The sequence below is a fragment of the Sorex fumeus genome, unplaced genomic scaffold, assembly GCF_029834395.1.
Source record: "Sorex fumeus unplaced genomic scaffold, SorFum_2.1 ptg000070l, whole genome shotgun sequence".
NCBI classification, from domain to species: domain Eukaryota; kingdom Metazoa; phylum Chordata; class Mammalia; order Eulipotyphla; family Soricidae; genus Sorex; species Sorex fumeus.
The window spans coordinates 2,326,225-2,340,836 of NW_026606127.1; the positions used below are offsets into that span (position 1 = coordinate 2,326,225).

The 14,612-nt window shown below is 37.6% G+C and overlaps 1 pseudogene; it reads left to right on the top strand.

Moving 5' to 3' along the window:
- The first annotated feature begins 3,999 nt into the window (after nucleotides 1–3,999).
- LOC130037127 (uncharacterized) lies at nucleotides 4,000–4,098 on the top strand (annotated as a pseudogene).
- The last annotated feature ends 10,514 nt before the right edge of the window (nucleotides 4,099–14,612 follow it).

Consider the following 14,612-nt stretch of genomic DNA (forward strand, 5'->3'; position numbering starts at 1 on the left):
AAGTGTATGGCTTTTTTATATGCAACTTATGAGAGAGAAGAAAGTGACATGAAAAAGCAATTCCATTCACAATCGTGCCTCAGAAAAATCAAGAACCTTGGAATCTGCTTAACTAAGGAGGTAAAGGACCTACACAACAGGAAATAACAAAGGACACTAGGTAATGGAAACATATCTCCTGCTTATGGAATGGGTGAATTAATATTGTCAAAATGGCAATACTCCCCAAAGCATTGTACGAATTCAATGTGATCCCTATAAAGATACCCATGACATTCTTCAAAGAACTTGATCAAGCACTCCTGAAATTCGAATGGAACAACAAACACCCACTAATAGCTAAAGCAATTCTTGGGGAAAAAACGATGGATGCATCACCTTCCCCAACCTCAAACTCTACTATGAAGTGATAATAATGAGAACAGCAATGTACTGGAACAAAGGCAGAGCCGCAGACCATTGGAAATGGATTGAATATACTGACACACAACCACAAATATATAATCATCTAATCTTTGATAAGGGAGCAAGAAATGTGAAGTGGAGCAAGACAGTCCTCTTTAACAAAAGGTGCAAAAAAAACTGGACAGCTACATGCAAAAAAAAAAAAAAATGACTCAGACCTCTACCTAACACCATGCACAAAAGTCAGATAAAAATGGGTCAAAGACCTCAAAATCAGACCAGAATCCCTCAGGTACATTGAAGACAAGGGCAAATCCCTCCACAACATTGAAGTTAAAGGTATCTTCAAAGATAACACTCCACTTGCAAAGCAACTGGAAACAGAGATAAACAAAGGGGACTATCTTAAATTAAGTAGCTTCTGTACTTCAAAAGAAACAGTGACCAGAAGCACAGACTCTGCCATTAGGGCAAGATACTCACAGAAGCCTACCAAGTTCCCTGAGAGTGAGAACTGGACAATAAGAGTTGTTATCTTATCAACAATATCCAATCTCTGGATCTTGGCCATTGATGGGATTACATGGCTCCAGGGGCTGTTCCTGGTTGTAACACTTAGCTACTAGAAGATGGGGGATCTGGATGGAGGGGGCCCAGTCTTGATCTGAGCAGCCTTGGAGATCACATCCCCCTGTCCCGCACACCTGGGTTCTGTTGAAGTACACGGGGCTTAGGTTTATCCAATTGCACCCATCACAGTGCTCCCGAGTCACTTCCATTACTTTGTCTGTCTGTAACCACTTCTATGCTCTCTGCCCCAACCAATTTGTAAGGTCTCATCCTTCTTAGACACTGAAGCTGTACTGTAAGTTATTGCCTTCCTCCTCTCCTTATGTCTTTTGAGCAGTTTACCTTAATGCAATGTCCTTTTGTATAGATACAGGAAGACAATTAATTCATATGCTTTGTAACTTAGGAATTGATTGGCTTTGAATATTATTCACTCCTGGGCTTTTGTCTTCTCAACTTAAGCCTCAGTTGCCCTCACTTTCTAGCACCCCAAGGGCAGGGTCCCGACGTGGGCCTGGATGTTACCAGGGCAAGCCGGTAAGTTATGTGCTAACCTGGCATCGCGATGGGCCAGGCCAAGGTGCCACGATTCTTAACTATAAGTTAAGAGGTTGATCATAGGCAAATGATGTCATGATCCAAAAGTAACGACAACACTAGGGCCCTGCTGCTAGGAATAGGAAAGATATCTTGCCTGAGCACTGCAGTCTGAGATCGAGATGACCCTAGGAGAGCAATTCTACAAGCTCAAAGTATTTCTTACTGTGTCCATACAAAATGATTAATATTATATATGCTTATATGTTGGTTGGACAAGGAGAGGAGAAAGACCTCCTATAAGCTGTTTTCCTGTGTGTCCTGACTAGCTTGGATGAAACTGCTTTCTCCCCTTCAAACTGCCTTTGTTGGGGCGCAGATCGTGATCTCCCTTTAACGACAAAGAGACTCCAGAGACTGCAAACATCAAGCAAGGTTTATTGTAAGACTGGCTAGCCAGGGTCAAGCCGCCTACACAGACACGCAGGTCAGTTAGGTGAGGCAAGACCCCGAACTTCTTCAAAGGGGATCTTATATAGGCCTTCACTGGCCATTACAGCAAAGCCTGCGCATTTCATAGCCAATAGATTTGTAACAACATATGCTTTCTTAACCAATCCAATTAAGGGTAAATCACTTCTTAGCCTATAGTTTAAAGATCAGCATTTTGGGTTGGTGCCTAGGAACTGACAGGTTTTTAAGGCAGTCCTGGGTCTTGCAACATGGGTCTTGTGAGAGATATCCGGTTATCTGGTCTGACCCCCACCCTTCGAGTACCTGTATCTGAATTCCTTGCTCAGGGGCAGAAAAACCAGTTATTTTGCAGTGCAGGCTCCTATAAAGCAGATCTGAAAAAGCTTATCTAGACCTGTTTCTTGAAAAACAAGTTATTTTGCAATGCAGGTTCCTATTAAGCTAAGCTAAAATAATTCTGGTGGTAGTCCATTTTGGGCCTGTCCCTTACACCTTCAGTAAATGATTTCAGTATACTGAGACAGTTTTCCTTTTCTTTCAGAAACCTAGCTGGTCTTAGATCTGCAGATATCAGGTGCTAGCCAGGACTGATCTTTGGGATGTAGATTCCCAGCTCTACCCAGGCTGGTCTTTGGGATGCAAATCAAGGTGGTTGCAGCTTGTGAAAGTGATTGTGGAAGGTTTCAGTTTGGCTTTGTATCTTCTTTCCTGAGGCCAGTATTACTACTGGCCTGCTGATGTAAGGAAACAATGTGGATGTAAAGAAACAATATATGGTTTGCTGCCTCAATGTTCTTTCTGTAACTCCTTTTGATGACATCACTGTAATGCCCCTTTTAGAGGTTCTATGATCTATATAAGGGGATCTTCCTGGATCTCAGTGCCAGCACGTGCTTGAGGATTCCTGAGGCCTCTATGACATACATCTCTTCCGTGTAATAACCTGCTGCTCCACGACCAACCAGCCTGATTCCCGTTTCCTTCCATCTCCTGACCATCGCCATCGACCTCCATGGAGTGGGGAAACGGCCTGACTGCCAGCCTTTTATTTTTTGTGTGTTTACACAGGTTCTGCTTCCACTTCCTTCATGCATGAGTCTCCTTCAAGATTGGGCAGAGTGGTCTTAAGCGTACCTATGGCTGGTTGCAGAGGTCTTCAGCTGTCGGGGTTCTACTCAGGGCAGTGAGGGAAATTCACCCCTCCCCGTCCAAGGGGCCCCGGTAAGGAAAGCCAGGTGCAGGGTCAGGAGCCTGTCGTTTTAGACATATTTGGAATTAATTTTAGATCGAAAAGTACTTATGTGCTTAGTAATAAATTACTATACACTTTTCAATCACCTCAGAGACCCCACTCTGCTTAGAGAACTAGATTTTTAAATACAGGGCTGTTTTGCCTGTGTGTCATGACTGAGAATCACTCTCAGAAGATATGAAACTCACTATACACAAAGATGCACACAGGCTACTTTGAGTCATCTGTGTTGTTAATGTGTGTTGGCCATTAAACTTCACTGAGACCCCTTAATCTGTCCTTTACAGGAGCCTCATGAGTCTCACCTTCCATTCAAGTTGTACTTGTAATAAGGTGGAATGAAATCATCAATATTCTCCTCACCTCTTCCTTCAGGAGAAAAATCCTACTTACATTCAAGGTGGTCAAATTGCAGACAACACCATCCACCTTTTCCTGGAGATGTACACGGGACTGAGGTGACAACAGCAAAAGGCTCTAGTTTAATGGTTTTAATGAAGGTTTCAGGGAAGGGCATTAAAGAAGACTCATATACCATCTTCCAAAAGAATTATTTTGTAAAACTGATGCCTTGGGTATGGTAAAAGATAATATGGTAAAAACCATATTTTTCTTTCTAGGACATTAAAGTTCTAAATCTAACTATTCAAGGTGCTTTGAAATACATTCCTTGATTTGGAATCACTGTCTGCCATAGGAGTGAGTAAGGACAGCACTCAAAGTAATAAGAAGAGAAAAATATGGAAAAATTAACTCATACTATGTTTTGTAACATATATACTAAAATTGAAATGATACAGAGATTAGCATGGTCCTTGCACAGAGATGACATGCAAACTTGTAAAGTGATCCATATTTTTGTTTCAAGAAGAATTAACAGGGCGACTTTAAGCTAAGAAAATCCACACAAGTAAAAAAATTCTACATAAAGATAGCACAAATCCCCATTACAACAATCTCCTCAATGTCAGTGGACTAAATGTGTGCCAATTCAAAGGCACAGAAAGGGAAGATGAATTAGAAAACTGATCCCAACATTCTGCTGCCTGAAGAAACACTTCTGAACAATCAAAGCAACCATGGGCTCAAAGTCAAAGGCTGGAAAACAATTCTTCAAGAAAGAAAAGAACACCTCCACAAAGCTGGAGTGGACATACTAGTATCAGGCCATATGGACTTCAGGCTATAGGTTATAAGAGACAGTGAAGGTCATTTCTTCATGATCATGGGATCTGTACATCAGAAAGAACTCACCCTCCTCACTGTAGGTGCTCCTAATGACAGACCAGCAAAATACTTAAAAATAACTTCTAATAGACTTATAGAAAAACATTGATAGCAACACAATACTAGTAGGAGATTTCAACACTTCTTTGTCACTTCTCGATAGATCAAACAGACTGAAGCTCAGCAAGGAAATATTTTCTTTAAGGGAAGTAATGAACAACCGATGGCTTAGGGAAGAAATCAAAGAGGAAATAAAAATTTCCATAAAGAAATGAGAATGAGGACACGAGCTACCAGAACTTGTGGGACACAGCAAAAGCAGTGTTAAGAGGAAAGAGTATAGCTCTACCAGAATTCATCAGGAAGAAAGAAAGGGCCTGCATGAATAAATTAGAGCTCAAGATTTGGGAAAATGACCAACAAAAGTAGTCCAAACTAGGCTGGAAGAAGGAAATAATAAAACTTGTACCAGATATCAATGAGCTAGAATCCCAAAATACAATCCAAAAGACCAATAAGAGCAAAAGCTGGTTCTTTGAGAAAATAAATAAGATCAATAAACTATGAGAAGCTTCTCAAAGAAACAAAGAGAAAGAACTCTAATAAGTCAAATCAGAAATGCAAAGGGGCATATCCTAATAGAAACTACAGAAATCCATAGGATCATCAGAGATTATATTGAGAATCTTTACAGCAGGAAATGAGAGAATCTTATATAAATTGATAAATTTTTGGATTCCAATTACCTCCCAAGGCTGAACCAAGAAGATTTGGAATACTTGAACCTATCACTTCCAAGGAAATTGAAATGATGATGAAAAGTATCCCCCCAAACAGAATCCCTGGCCCAGATGAATGGATTCAATAGTGAAATATTTCAAACCTTTAAAGAGGAAATACTGCCAACATTTTTCAAGATTTTCCAGGAAATTGAAGAATCATAAATACTCCCAAATAGTTTCTATGAGGCAAAGATCACCCTAATACTCAAATCAGACAGAGACACCACAAAAAAAGAAAATTACAAACTTATTTCCTTGATGAATACAGATACACAAATTCTCAAGAAAATACCAGCAAAGAGAATCCAGAAACTCAACAAAAGATCACACACTATGACCAAGTAGGTTTATTTTGGGGATGCAAGGATGGCTTAACATTCTCTAGTCAATCAACAGAATACACCATCTCAATAAAATAAAGATAAAAGTCATATAATCATATCAATATATGTAGATAAATCATTTGATGAGATCCAGCACCCATTCATGATGAAAAACTCTCAACAAAATGGGAGTTGAAAGTACTTTCCTCAATATAGTCAAAGCAAATTATCACAAACCCACAATAAGCATTATTCTCAACGGGGAAAAACTGAAGGCTTGGAGCAGAAATCAATGAACTAGAATTCCAAAATACAATCAGGCACAAAACAAGTTACCCACTCTCACCACTCCTATTCAACATAGTACTTGAAGTATTTGCCATATGATTTCGGTAAAAAAAAAGATATCAAGGACATCCAGATAAAAAAGTAAGAACTCAAGCTTTTACTATTTGGAGATGACATGATACTATACTTAGAAAATCCCAAAGAATCTACAAAAAAGCTCCTGGGAACAATAGAATTGTTTAGTAAAGTAGCATATTACAAAATCAATATCTGGTACGCCATGGCTTTCCTATATATTAATAATGAAAGAGAAAAAAGAGATAGAGAAAAACAATCCCATTCACAATAATACCTCAGAAAATCGAGTACATTAGAATCAACTAAAAATGTTAAGGATCTATACCAAAAAAAAAACCTACAAAGCTCTACTTTACGAAATAAGAGAGTATATGAGGAAATGGAATCACATCCCATGCTCATGCATTGAGAGGTTTAACACTGTCAAAATGGCAATACACCCCAAAGCTCTATAAAGATTTAATGCACATTCTATAAGGATACCCATAACATTTTTCAAATAAATAGATTAAACACTCTTGAAAGTCATACACAACAATAAACTCCCATGAAGAGCTAAAGCAATCTTTGGTAAAAAGAAGAAGGGAACACCTTCCCCAACTTCAAACCCAACTACAAAGTTGTAGTAATCAAAATACCATGATATTCAGATAAAGACAGGCCTCAGATCAATGGAATATAGTTAAATATCCTGACGCTGGCCCTCAGATTATTATTACCTAATCTTTCATAAAGGCTCAAATACATCACAGGTAGCTTGCCAGGCTCTGCCGTGAGGGCTAGATACTCTCTAAGCCTGCCGGGCTCTCCAAGAGGGGCGGAGAAATCGAACTCGCATCGGACATGTTGGCTGCGTCCAAGGCAAACGACCTACTCGCTGTGCTATAGCTCCAGCCTATTAGATGTATTCGATATACCAAACACAGTAACAACAAGTCTCATGATAGAGACGTTACTGGGCCCGCTCAAGCAAATTGCAGCCAACATGGCTGACCCAAGTTCCATTCCTCTGCCCCTCTCGGAGAACCTGGCAAGCTACCGAGAGTATCTCAACCGCATGGCACAGTCTGGCAAGCTCCCCATGATGTATTCCATATGCCAAATACAGTAACAACAAAGTCTCCAATGGAGACGTTACTGGGCCCGCTCGAGCAAATCGACGAACAATGGGAGGACCTTTACTTTTACCTTACCTTCATAAAGGCTCAAGAAATATGAAGTTGAGCTAGGAACTCTCTTCAGCAACTGGTGCTGGGAAAACTGGACAGCAACATGCAAAAAAAATGAACTCAAACCTCTTTATAGTGCCAGGCACAAAGTCAGATCAAATGTATTAAAGACCTCAATATCATACCTGAATTCTTAAGATATATGGAGAAAAATGTGGGAAGATCCCTGCATGACATTAAAGCTAAGGGAAACTTCTAGAATGAAACACCAATGACCAAGAAAGGGGAAGTGAAGATAAACAAATGAGACTACATTAAACTAAGAAGTTTCTGTAACTCAGAAAAAATGGTGACCATGATAAAAAGAGAGCCCACATAATGGGGAAAAATTATTTATGCAATACCCATACAATTAACCTCAAAATTCTGACTGCTGTATCATTAAGAACGCTAAATAGTTCCTGTGAATTTTATTCTTTTTCACATATATTTACTCTAAAATATTTTAGATTTCCTTTTAAACGACAGGTAAAAAGTTAAATTTATGAGTTTTTTTAAAAATTAAAAATACCCCTATACATAGCCAGGTGCGACCCAAAAAACAAAAAAGCAAGCAAGCAAGCAAGAAAGAAAGAAAGAAATTAAAAATTAAAAAATAATGCTGTTTGCAATGCTAAGGATCAATCCCAGATCATCATACAATGGAAGGCAAATGCTCTTTCACTGAGTTATATCCCTGTTCTTTAACATTTAATAAGTTCTTAATTGATGTCTCATTGCATTTTCTTTTTTAAAAAATGCTTTTCTAAATATTCCTAGTCGCCAATGTACCTCCTACATTTTGACCCTCGCTTCTCTTCTATATTTGACCTCTAAGACTCTGTTGTCACCTTATCCTTCCTATAGCCATGTTTTCCTTGGAAAAAGTTTCCAAGATCATGTCTGGCTTGCTTTAACTTGGCATAAAATGGAAACCTTATTTTCTGTATGCTCTCATGCTAGAGGTGATGATGTTTTCGACCCAGGTGAACTCTTTTCTGGGGAACTTTCTGGCTGTTTCTATTTGACTTCAAAATATCTAAAGGTAATTCATCATCTTTTTTTTTTTTGCGTTTTTGGGTCACACCTGCCGATGCACAGGGGTTACTCCTGGTTCTGCACTCAGGAATTACACCTCACGGTGCTTGGGGGGACCATACAGGATGCTGGGAATCTAACCTGGGTAGGCCGTGTGCAAGGCAAATGCTCTACCTGCTGTACTATAGATCAAGCTCCGCCCCCCGCATCCCCATAATTCATCATCTTGAGTGTCTCAGATTTTTACCTTCCATTTAGAAACTTGAAATTTACATTGACACAGTAAATTGAAACCACAAAACCATTGAATGGCATGTTATAATGGTAGCAGCCATGAGCAAACATTGATAACCTATAAGTTGGCATGAACGAATTCTGTCTCAGAGGCTTCACTTCTGAGGATACCTGTCACTACCTCCTTTCTGTTACGTATCCCAGGATCAGAATCTACATCAGGCCATCAGTAGAAATTGTTCACCCGAAAGCTAGCCTTCCACTGGGATCAGAATCCATGATCCATCTAACTTGTAATTTTTCATTCATGATTTGTTGACCTTGTTTCAGTTGGAGGCATCCAGAGCATACACTCTGCTTTCCCGTTGTTTCCACACAAAATCCAAATACCTAAGAATGTTATCATTTCTGACGCCACTGTGAAAGATATTTTTGGAATCCCACCGTAAGATACTATCATTAATGTTATAATATTACTGTTCTCAATAGTCCGGATCTCCCCAAAGAACTCTCTACCCTCCTCACTCCAAGTGCAGACTCCAGTTTATCATGCTCCTGAACATACTTCTAATAGTTTCACTCAGGTTATCCCCTAAAGTGCACAAGTTAATTTCATACCACTCCAAGTTCTTATTCCTAAACTACCAGAGTGGGATTGGTCCTCAAGCTTATGTTCTCCCTTGAAGAAATACCGTGCTTCCTTTCTCTATGTCTCTCTTTGCTTCCTTTGTTAAACGAGTATTCTCTCTTGAACATATATTCCATTCCACCCTACACCGGTTTAACAAGTTTCTAAGTGTTTTTCAGTAAAATCTATTTTGCTTCACTAAACTAAAAATTTTAAACCACCAGAGCATTGTTTAAACCAATATTTCTATCCTTTAAACCAAAAATTTTGAAAATGAAAGGGAGTAAATCAATGGAATACTACTCAGCTGTATGAAGTGAAATCTTATTATCTGTATAAAATTGGATCACATGAGGATATTATATTTCGTGACATAAACCAGGCAGAGAAAGTTAGGCATCATACAAGTTCATGCATATGTGGTTTATGGAGAAAACAAATTAAAAGGATAAAATGAGACAGACAAACGACTAAAACATTATTTATATTCTATGATTTATAATTCAATTAATAATGGTTTCTCATACACATAATTCCAACATGACACTCCTAATTCTCTCAAAAAATAAACCCTCCCTCTCCCCCAAACCCCCAGAATCCCTCCTTCCCAATCCCCTGACTCAATTGTGTGGATCAGTTCTCCCCTTACATTGGCCTTGAACCTTTGTTTCTACCTTGCTGTGTGTCTTTACATCCCACATATGAGAAAAATCTCTCTGTATCTGTTCCTTTCCTTAAGGCTAACTTTACATGCATGATATCCTCTAGTTTCATCCAATGTTGAAAATTGCATAGTTTTGATCTTTTCAAAGCAATAAAAACAAACTTTAGAACCATGAGACTATTTAATTACCAGATGGAAAGGTGTAATCAAAGTGGAAAAACTGAACAATGGTGAATGACAGAGTAGGCCTTTCAGTAGTGAGTGTAATATGATACATGAACGTTGATTCTGCATAGTCCTAAAATTTATGAAATTCTAGTAATTCTATAATGTAATTTTAAATAATCAAAACAGTATTTAAATAACTTACATTTATCTATGATTTTGACATATATTTTGTGTCAAACTATCAGAAATAAAAATAATGTGAGATAGAGATATTGTGTATCACTATACTTTTAAACAAGAGAAGTGCTGAAAATTTCTGTGTCTTGATGAACTGTCATATAAATTGACTACTTGGGTTTTTCCCAAGAAATGTTTTTGGAAGGAAAACTTTATTGAAACTCTGTGACTTAAGTTGTTTTTTCTAAAATGTAGTTACTAATAACTCTAAGAATAATAATGCATACATGAATATAATTTTTACATTTCATATGGTTTACATAGGAGGAAGTATAAAGAAAACATAATGAAAAATATGTATCACAGAACTGAAAAAGAAGTGTATAGATATCAATGAAATCTGGGATCTGTAGCAAGCAGCATAGTACAGTAATTTATTGAGAGCAGACCCAAGAGTAAGCCCTGAATAACAGTGGATGTGGTTTCAAACAAAACCAAATAAAACAGTCCAATAAGGTTATTAATAAATTGTTCCACATATACAATATGAAAAGTATATTCCATTTTAGAAAAATATGCTAGCCAAAAAATGGAATAAAAGGTGATTTTTGAGTGCACACTGTACCAGTCCATCAAACAGAAAAGATTTACCAGTAACTACATAACAAAAAGAAAATAGGAATAAACGTGATTGTATTTCATAGTCAAGAAATGTTTTAAATGAGTAAAATACAGAAAGAAACTTCGTAAGTACAAAAAAAATTATTCTCATCAATACCTTTGAATATTAACCAGCAAACAACACCTGTTAAAATAGCATAGGATTTCACTTTATCACACAAGAAACACAAAAGACCATTTAAAAAGTGATCATAAAATATTACAAATTTACTTTCAACACCTAGATTAGAATTATCTTTATCAGTCAGGAAAAAGTTCTTCTCAATGTTTAATAAATGAGCACCAAAATTCAATAAAATATCTTTAATGTAGGAAAACTCAGAATTCACAAATATGACAAAAATGTGTAATTAGACATGTGATACTTGATTTTTCTATGTCCTCTTAGGATCTAAAAACAGAAGTTGACTATTATCAAAATACTCTCATAGTAGGAAGAAAAAATCTCATGAAATAGCATTTGTAAAGATGACAAGCAGCTTTAACCTGGAACCTACTTACCACACAAATGAATCAACAATTCTCCTGATTCAAGTTAGAATAAACCATTTTTTAAAAATTTTAACAGGCTGCCTGTACGTGTACTTAAAAACCAGAACGTAATAAAAACATTGAAGATTTATTGTCTTCAACCCCCCTAGATAACCACTATTAGCTATATATGGGAAGCATCATCTCTAAAGCTGTTTATATTCCAAATTGTCAAGTACCAAGTACTGTGTTGTAAGAGATAATAAGGAAAAAAGCCAGCAAGGATGGCTTTCTGATAAACTGCTTTTCCTACTGGTACCCTAATCAAGGCATAGTATACTTTCTAGTCCTGGCATTTTTTGAAGTAAATTGCTTTGACTTGTTCTCAGTGTATTTATCTCAGCATATTTAATATATATTCTTTCTTTTTTGATTTTAAATCTTTGGTTCTCTTCAACATTCTGTCCAAACGTTTTCCCCTTCCTTGATAATCGCCGTCCATATTCTTTCTTTCTTTCTTTCCTATTTTATTCTCCCACATATCGTCTTGGTTCTATTGGTCAATGTTTGAAGAAAGTGATCCCAAACTTTCTTACCTTTGAGGGCTTGCCTCTCTACCGCTCAGCACTCCACACTATCCCCATGCCCCATATTTTCTTATTACCTGGTTTAATTGGAAAACTCAAAGATAAAGGATTATTACTGTGTAATAGCACTATATTTAAACTACTGAAGTATAAATACAAGTGGAGAGACCATTACAGAGAAAACATGCTAGTATATATTAACAGTTTTCCACAGCATATACATTTTCTGTTTCTGTCAAAATACTGTCTCTGATTTATATTTTTTCAATGGATATCATGTAAAATTCTCTATTAAAAACAAAAAGAAACACAGAGAATCAACACTCATACATATATATGTGTATTTGAGCTTGTAAACATTTCTAAAATATAATGTAATCAATGAGGAAAAGCACTTTGTATATAACAGAACGAAAGCCAATGTCAAAAATCACACAGCATATGTACAAGTCAAGCTAAAATGAGGCTTATAAAATTCTACTTGAATACTTTCTTTCATTACTACATGTTGTTTTTACTTGACTGCTAAGTTTAGGGATGATATATCTAATAAAAAGCGTTGAAATGTATTATTCTTTACCTGCCATGGTCAGAGAAGAGGAAATACCGATGAAAGGTAGACGAGAAGAGGAGACGGTACGAGAGTATGTCTGAACACTGAAGCGGCTTAAGACCACAAGGGTCCAGTACAGATGACTGGTCGCTGGTGATTGGTCATTGGTCACTGGTCACTTGCCATGATGATTCAAATTTGTTTACAAACAATTGCATGGGCACCCCAGATTCTACAAGTTGGTAGTTGGATGGGTGGGAGAATGATGTCATAAAGTAGGCAGTTGAAAGGTAGAGGCTAGCCAATCATGAGGTCAGATTCCCAAGAAGAAGACCGGATTGGATAGAGAGAGAGGTAGAATGAAGCAGGCTAGGGAGATGGAATCCTACAAGACAGTTATAACAGTTTCACCTTCGTCAGACTCTTGTGTTAGAAAAATACTCCCATTATACTCAAGAGCTTAGGTATTTCATTAACACATCAAGAAAATTATGAAATAATCGTTTATATTGCACTGTTAAAGAAACAACATTTGGTATTACTAGTATATTTTATATAACGTTTACAGCACAGCGGGTAGGGGATTTGCCTTGCAGGAGGTCAACCCTGATTCCGATTCCTCTGCCCGGCAAGCTACCCAGAGTATCTCGTCCACATAGCAAGAGCCTAGCAAGCTAGCCATGACGTATTCAATAGGCCAAAACCAGTGGCAACAAGTCTCACAATTTCTTGTAAGATGTTACTGGTTCCCGCTTGAGCAAATTGATGCATCGAGGGAGCATAGTGCTACAGTGATATGATTGAAAAAAAAATGGTGGTTTCTTTCAATATGACAACACTTACTATGATAAGTTGTAGATGAATCGAGATGTGTTAAAATGTAAATATAAAGGTAAAGGTAAAGGTAAATGCCCTCCCGTTGATTGTCGATTTGCTCGAGCGGGCCCAATAACGTCTCCATTGGAGACTATGTTGTTACTGTGTTTGGCGAATCGAATACTCTCGGTAGCTTGCCGGGCTCTCCGAGAGGGGCGAGGGAATCGAACTCAGGTCGGCTATGTTGGCCGCTTGTAAGGCGAACGCCCTACTGCTTGTAAATGCACAGGTATCTTATTTGTACAAAACAAACAGTTGTTCTCAGTTTAAAACTGTAGAAGATAAAGAAAAACATATGCTCATTTGTGTCAAAATTTTAGAATCTGAAAGAAAAATTTAAAATTCAAATTACGTGATCAAAAAACAAGTAAAACCAACAAATTCTGGCAATTAATATGATAGTCAAAGTATGAATGTTTTTAATAAATCAGTGCTGTGAAATAAATCAGTATTTAGCTAGTAAACTTGTATAGAAAAAATAAGCATAAACCATGATCATATAATCTGTATTGAAAGAAGTGTAAATGACTAGTAAACACAAGAGCAATTTCCTTTTTTAAATTTTTTTTTTGTTTCATTAGTGAAACACCATGAGGTACAGCTGTAGACTTACAAGTTGTTGTGCTTAGGTTTCAGTAATACAATGATCGGGTACCCATCCCAGCACCAGTGCCCATTCTCCACTCCAAACAATCCCAGTATCCCTCCCAACCCCCATCCCCATCCCACCCTGCCTCTTTGGTAGGGCACTCCGTTTTGTTCTGTCTCTCCCTTTGGGTGCTGTGGTCTGCAGAAGAGACATTGGGTGGCAATCCTGTTCAGTCCTTAGACTACTTTCAGCAGGCATCTCCCTTCCTGGGCAGATCTTCCCAGCACCATTTATTGGGTGCTCCCTTCTCTATCTGCGCTGCATTTACCCCTAGAGAATGTAGTTGGCCTCTAAGCCATGGAGTGAACAACCTGATATTTATCACAGCTGTTCTTGGTTGTTAGTCTCTTATTTTGTTACTTTATGTTACCCAGATGAATGCAACCTTTCTATGTCTGTCCCTCTCTTTCTGACTCATTTCGCTTAGCATACTTTTTTCCATGTAGTACCACACAAGAACAATTTTCAAGCTCACTAGTAGACAAAGAGCACAAATTAACATGAGAAATTAAAATTTCCCCACAAATTACAAATATTTAAAAATCAGGTAATATCTTTTCCTAAAGATGATCAATATATCCTAGATATATCAAAGAATCTAAGAAAAAGTATGCCATGAATGTATAAAATATATGCAGATAATTTATTTGATTGGAACCCAGACTTAGTATAGGGATTAAAGCAATTACCATGCACACAGTCAACCCAAATTAATGGCTGGCTCCACCAGGAATGACCCTTG